This window comes from Petaurus breviceps, unplaced genomic scaffold, assembly GCF_028583685.1.
Source record: "Petaurus breviceps papuanus isolate PSGF00001 unplaced genomic scaffold, PetGlider_PUasm1.0 78, whole genome shotgun sequence".
NCBI classification, from domain to species: Eukaryota; Metazoa; Chordata; class Mammalia; order Diprotodontia; family Petauridae; genus Petaurus; species Petaurus breviceps.
In genome coordinates, this window is record NW_027186502.1 from 4,331,214 (window position 1) to 4,338,627 (window position 7,414).

The 7,414-nt window shown below is 34.9% G+C and overlaps 1 protein-coding gene across 11 annotated transcripts in view; it reads right to left on the bottom strand.

Annotated features, from left to right (window-relative positions):
• Positions 1–7,414, bottom strand: part of EPS8 (EGFR pathway substrate 8, signaling adaptor) — a 258,356-nt gene that overhangs the window by 189,717 nt on the left and 61,225 nt on the right. For 5 of the 11 annotated variants that reach the window (XM_069106135.1, XM_069106134.1, XM_069106131.1 and 2 more), the window contains exon 2: positions 975–1,055. The exons of 3 other annotated variants lie outside the window; for them this stretch is intronic. The gene's annotated coding sequence lies outside the window, so the exon portion shown is untranslated. Of the gene's footprint in view, positions 1–974; positions 1,056–3,935; positions 4,010–7,414 lie in introns of all 11 variants that reach the window. 3 more of the 11 variants (XM_069106136.1, XM_069106133.1, XM_069106129.1) reach the window with 1 other exon arrangement.

Consider the following 7,414-nt stretch of genomic DNA (forward strand, 5'->3'; position numbering starts at 1 on the left):
GAGGAAAGGAAAGGAAAGGAAAGGAAAGGAAAGGAAAGGAAAGGAAAGGAAAGGAAAGGAAAGGAAAGGAAAGGAAAGGAAAGGAAAGGAAAGGAAAGGAAAGGAAAGGAAAGGAAAGGAAAGGAAAGGAAAGGAAAGGAAAGGAAAGGAAAGGAAAGGAAAGGAAAGGAAAGGAAACAGAAACTGTTGCAGCCATTATGAAATTTGTATTTTAGTGGGTGGTGTAGCATATACACAAATAAGTCTATTACAAGGAAAACTGGAGTAAGAGTGAGCATTAATGGGAGCTGGGTCATAGAGGGAAGGGATCACAGAAGGCTTCACAGAAGTGGTAGCACCTAAGCTGAGCTTTGAAGGAAGACAAAAATTGAGATAAAGAGGAAGAGTCTGAAATGCTAGTCTAAGGGGTTTCTGACCAGAGAATACCATGGCCACACCTGCTCCTTGTTAAGATTATTTCAGCTACTATGGGGAGGGTAGATTAAAGATAGAAGAAATTAAAAGCAAAAAGATCAATTAGGAGGCCACTGAGGCAGTTTAAGCAAATGAATTAGGATGATGACTAAATGAGTGTAAAACGAGGAACATGAAGTTGGATAGCCAAGTTCATTGAGTTAAGATTAGTTAATCTTTGTGACACATCCTACAGATAGATAAACAAGTTGGGCTTAGTAAAAGGGAAATTTTAAAATGCTTTTATCAATCCTAAACTCCAAAAAGGTAAATAATAATAGCTTATACTTAGATTGTTCTATATACTTTTCAAAGCACTTTCATATCCATTATATAATTTCAACCTCACAATAATCTTGCAAAACGAGATAAACAGGTATTATTATCTCCATTTTAGAGATAGGGAAACCTGGGTAGAGTTTGAGTGACTTTCCTAAAATTACTTGGTAAATGGTCTCCTAACTCAGTTTTCTATGATCACATAGTGAAGATTTTCACATCTTGTCCATAAAAATACTTACCTTAAAAATGAAAATATAGCTCCTATTCCTAGTCCACAAAGTTCACCATTAAGTTCAATGATGTTACCCTTAATAGATGGCCTGCACAAAAAAGTGAAAATTCATAAGTTTCAGTGCTAAAAAGTACAGAGCAATTATCTTTTCAAACATTTCTATTTGTTTATTATAGTCTGAAAAGAGTGAACTAAGGTTAACTCTACCTTGACAGCAAATGCTCTAATACACCATCCATTTAGAAAGTCATACAGACCATAAAATAACTTAAACCAAATCATCTGCTTTTGTCTCATTTTAAATACAAGACACTACTTTAAAGAAATTACTTTTAGTGGTGGCTAGCTGGCACAGTGAGTAAGAGAGCTGGCCCCAGAGTTGAGAGGACCCTGGATTGTTCCAGCCTCAGATACTTAACACCCATACAAAATAACTGGCCTATAACCTTGGGCAAGTTACTTAACCCCAATTGCTTAAAAAAAATAAAGAAATTACTTTTAAATAACCATAAATTATCTTTAAAGAACACTTTAAAATTTAAAAGTAGGAAATATTTTATCTCCCTATATTCAATTACATATCAATAACACATACAGGGTCTAGAATATTTTATAATGTCCCTTCCTTTTAAGTCATGTGTCACTAAATGAGACCTACTTTAAATACTGTCTCAATAGTCAATAATCAATGAGCATCATTGTCTATTTATAAAAATAATTTCATACAGAGGGGGATGATAGAAGGGAGGGCAGATTGGGGGAGGGGGTGGGTAGCCAGAAGCAAACACTTTTGAAAAGGGACAGGATAAAAGGAGAAAACAGAATAAATGGGGGGGAGGGCAGGATAGGATAGAGGTAAATACAGTTAGTCTTTTACAACATAACTACTATGGAAATGTTTTGCATAACTACACATGTATATTGAATTGCTTGTCTTCCCAGTGGGGGTGGGTGAGGAGGGAAGAAGGGAGAGAATCTGGAACTCAAAGTTTTAAAAACAATTGTTAAAAAGTTGCTGTTACAACTTTTGTTGTTGTTTCAGAAATAAGATATACAGGCAATGGGGTATAGAAATCCATCTTTCCCTACAAGAAAGTAAGGAGGAAGGGGGGAAAGGGGAAATAGCGGGGGAGTGGGGAGGATATAAGAGAAGACAGATTGAGGGAAGGAGTAATCAGTATTCTTGCCATCTTGGGATGGAGTAGGGGAGAGATGAGGAGAAAATTTGGAACTCAAAATCTTGTGGAAATGAATGTTGAAAACTAAAAATAAATAAATTCTGAAAATATTAATAATAATTATATATGTTGGTATGATGCACATTAAAAAATTTTTTTATTATCAGCTTGTTTTAAAAGTAGAATGCAGTATATATAAATGTAGTAAAAAAAAAAATTAGTATGGAATTATCCATGGAAAGCAAGGCTAATATATGATACTCCAAAAAATCCACATTTTCTCTACAATTCTGTTTAAAGAGTTAACAATATCAACTTTTTCCAAAGTTCTTTTTATGATACAGTAATGTACAGGTCTCAGATAATCTTGATCTCGGGAATAATTTCTTGTATATGTTACTGGTTATACTCGAGCTAAACTTTGGAAATGTCAATGCCAGTGCATTGACTCTTAGTTCAAAGACTAATACAGGAACAAGTTACATGCACTATGTTCATTTATTCGACAACCTCAAGAATCAGAACTATAGCTAAAGAACTAGAAAACACACAAAAACAATCCATGGGCTGCAAAAATGGACATTACAAAGTTCATGCACTCAATTTCAAGCACTTTAACTGTAGAAGAGGCCTTTAAATCTCCACTCGGTATTCAATTATTATAAAATCCAAACAATGGTGGTGATACAGTTTTAAAAACAGTATCCAATTAGATGCAGCAAATTACAAGTAGAAACAAGGGCAGTCACAAGAAAGGAAATGTGGATGGGAGAGTTGCCCAGCAATATTGAGAATATCATGATACCATCTCATACAGAAAAGAGAAAGCTATACATTAAAAAAAAAAACCTGTTGACACTGATTCCCAACTCACCCCCGCTGTCCTCATTTTATTGTCTCTAAAAAACAGAATTTGTTATATGGGATGGCTCTCTGGGAAAGGGTGGTTGAAACATAGTGAGGATAACTATGATAACATAAAAAAAAGACATTAGTAAAAACTTATTTTAAAAATAACCACAAAACAAGAAGTGTGGGTTGAATTAGTGTGTGTTAGTTGTCTCCCTGAAGGTTTCACTTTTAGCAGTGATCCATCAGACCTCTGCTCTGAACTTTAAAGTGGAGGTAATCACTGAAATGACCTAGAACTAGTGATCTAGAAAGGAAAAAGTAGGTATAAGAGATGAGAAAGGGGTCAGGCATCACTGGGTGCTGGTGGGGTGTTGATACAATTCTGCAGTAATGTTGGATGTAAGTCTAATCCCCTACTCAGATAAAAAAAAAAGAAGTGATACTCAGAAAGGAAGAAGGACAAAAAGAACAAAACAATTTAGAAAAAGTAATAATGTAATGAATAAATATCATGGGATCAAGACTAGCAATTTGAAAAATGCTCATTAAAAGGGAAGCAAGTGAATAAACTCTATGGGGCCTCCAGGTATGATCATGGAACAACAGCAAGAAACACTAGAGTCATTTTTAAAAAGAAATAAAATAACCAAGAGATATATTAAAATAATAGGGAAAAATTCAGAGAGGAAATTAGAGCTCTCTAAGAAGAAACTAAAAAGGCAAACAAGAAAGAAGACAATTGAGAACTTATGATGAAGAATCCCTAAAAAGTAGAGTGGGGAGAGTTAGAATTGAAAGGACAGATGGATCTGAACTTAGGTCTTCCTGACTCCAGGCCCAGCACTCTCCAAATGCATCCACTGCACCCAGAAGTACAGAAAACAGAAAAGAAAGTGCAGCTTAGTAAAATCCAGAGATAAATCTGAAGTTTAACTCACCAAGAAATATAGCAATCAAACTTCAAACCTTCATCATCAAACAAAAATACTGCAGGCAGGAGAAAGTTGTTTACCTACCAATGGGGGAAAAATAAACTATTTATGAGAAACGAAAGAAGAAATTGGAATATAATCTTCCAAAAAAAGATCATCATATCATAAAATATAACCTACAGAAACTGAGATTAATCAATTTTTTTAAATGGGTTTCAGTAAGAGGGAGAATATTTGAAACATTCCTTCAACAAAAAAATAGGGGTGAGCAGGGTACTTAAACATTTCAAACAAAAGAAACACAAGAAAGGTAATTAAGTACAGGTAGCAACAAAAACAACAACAAAAACTAAGGAAAGAAATTAATACTTTCATTTTCCTGGGGCTACACAAGGCTACTATTTAATGAAACTTTTAAAAAGAATTGTTTAGCACCAAAGAGAGAACAAAAGAACATGTAGGAACAAAGGAATTTAAGTGACCAAAGATATAGTAAGGCTAAAAGAGTCAAAGTGAAAGCAAGAGAAAGAATTAAAATTAATATTTCTTAGAATAAAACTCATAAGTAAATCAAAGTTGGGAGGAGGGGTTCCTCTTATCACTGAAGAGAAACTGCTTGTAGAGACAGACAAAAGGAGAGTCTAAGATTAAGAGAACAGAGGTTGTCAGTTTTTTATTCTAATACCCAGTCTAAGGAACTGGGGGTGGAGAAAGAGGAGAAAATCAATATGGATGAGGGAAGAGAGTAGAGATAAAGTAGGAATTTGGTTCTACCTTGAGAAAAGAAATGCTCTGAAATCCCAGGGGTGGAAAGGGGTGAAAAGGTGGTTTGTAATGGGTTCACTCAGAGGACAGTGGATATTTCAAGAGACCTTCTCTAAGCAGGGGTCATGCTTCTTAGGACTGGGAAGGAGAGATCTGGACCCTTACAGGTGTCCAGCATGGTAGGTAGACAGATGGAGGAATATAGGTCTAGAAGCAGAAGAGGCAAGTCGTGAATTTAAGAGCATGAAGTAGAAACAGACCCCTTAGAAGAGATAGAGAATTATTTTTTTTACCAAAGCATACTTTGATGAACTGATACACCAAAGAAAGTAAAATAACAATATCCAAAAGAGTGAAAATAAAAGAAATGGCAACAATATAATATCAGCAAATTTTTAAAATTGCACTATTTGCTTCATGTTCTTTATACTGCTACCTCCAACCCAACCAAGACACCATACTATTGGTTCCTAAAAGTAATGGCTACATCAACTACTAAGTCACAAAAAGTTTTAAACTAGCTAGGTTGGCAATGAGGATGGGCCCTTATCAGCCCCCCAAAAGTCCTTAAAATGTATAGTTACCAGGGCAGCTAGGTAGCGCAGTGAATAGAGCACCAGCCCTGGAGTCAGGAGGATCTGAGTTCAAATCCAGCCTCAGATACTTAACACTTACTAGCTGTGTGACCATGGGCAAGTCACTTAACCCCAATTACCCTGTCTTCCCCTGTCCAAAAAAAGAAAGTTATAGTTAGCCTGATACTTTCCACTAACATAAGATCTAACATGTGGGATGCTCATATTAGTGATTACAGAATTAAGTAGAAAGTTTGAATCTAACTTCAGAATGGGGTAGACAAGTTTCATCAACCCATATTACTAGAGACTCTTCCCATGAATAATTCAACCACAGTCTCCCCTTATAAATGGGAAGTTCAACAGTTCCTTGGGGGAAGGCAATAGTAGGGGACCCAGGGAACAGCAGAAACCTTGAGAAAATGATTGAAGAAAGGTATAACTAATTCCTAATACAATAAGAAAATAATATGAAGTAACAAACTCTCCAAAAAAAACTCTTAAAGAAAATTATTTTACAATAACTAGAACTAAAATCACCTTCTCACAGGTTATGTGATGATTATCAAAAGAGATTGGAAGACCTAATAAAAGAAGTGAAAAGAAATAACAACTTATAGTTGAAGAGAAGAAACCTTAAAAAAGCAATGGATAACACCCCAAATGAAATAATAATAATAGTTATACAAATATAAGAAGTGATTGAACATAATAAAAGAAAAAAACCATGAACAGTTTATTTAAAAAAATAAATGAAAACTGCTCAGATCTATTAGAAGTAGAGAGCCTAGTGAAGACAGAAACAATCTACCCATAACCTCCTAAAGGAATCCCCAAAGTGAAATATACCAGAAATTTGATACCTAAAAATCCAGAACTACCAGGACAAAGAAAAAACTCTGCAAGTATATATATATGGAATCACAAGCTATAATAACTTACCCTGCAAAACTGAGTATCATCCTACAAGGCAGAAAATGGACATTTAATGGAATAGATTTCAAGTATTTCTGATGAAAAGCCTTGAAAGTCTGAAATGCAAACACAAGAATCCAGAGAAATCTAGAAAAGTAAATTTATTTTTGTAATTAGAAAGGGCAGTAAAATAATGCAGTGCTAACTTTCTAGCAGAAGGAGAAGAAACAAGTGTCCCTTCAGAACTTTAATGTCTTCAAAGAATATTGAGGGAGTTAAGTAAGAAAAATAAAGGATTGGATATGAATTGCCCTGTTCTGAGGGTTTGAAGAAAGTAATAGAAGGGCAGGTAAAAGGAATGCACTACCATAGAAAAAAGGGAAAGACATAGTATTTTTCTTTTTCTCATAACTTGGGTGAATGAGATTATATACAGACATGGAAGAAGGGGGCAAAGGAGTATCAGATGAACATAACGTTTATCTGACAGGAAGATTGAAAATACACGACATACACAAGTGCACACATGTGCACACACACACAGAATTTGGTGCACAAAGACACTAAACTCAACAGACTAAAAATTGAAGATTGGGAGGGGTTGCTGGAGGAATGATAACACCAGAGATGAAAAGTCCAAAGCAAAACAAACTTCCTGATATTGAATGGAGGATTCAAAGGGAGTGGGGAAAAAAAAAAGGAAAGGAAAAGACTTGGAATATTACAGGGGAATGGTTGAACAAATGCAGAATACAAATATAATTGAATATTATTTTGCCATTAGAAATGAAAAAAGATGACATCTTGATTAATGATTTGTTAATTATAAAGAGAAATTACAGAAATAATAAATGAGCATGTTAGAGACAATGATAACAATGAAACAATATACATAAATTTGAGGATATAGGTAAGGCAAACTTCAAAGGAAAAAATTATGCAAATGTGCAACAGATCTAGAATTTCATAAGTGGACAAAGCTCTAGGTATGAGAACTCCCACCCCTAAGGAAGGTCATGATCCATAATGGCCTTACTACCGTAGCATGAAGGCATTGTGTGAGACATGTAGAGGTTAAATGAATTGTTCAGGATTGCAAAGCTAGTAAATGACTGATAGAATTTGAACCCAGAACTTCCTAAGCCAAAGACTCTATCTGCAACAACAGATAGACAGGCAGACGGATAGATAGATAGATAGATAGATAGATAGATAGATAGATAGATAGAT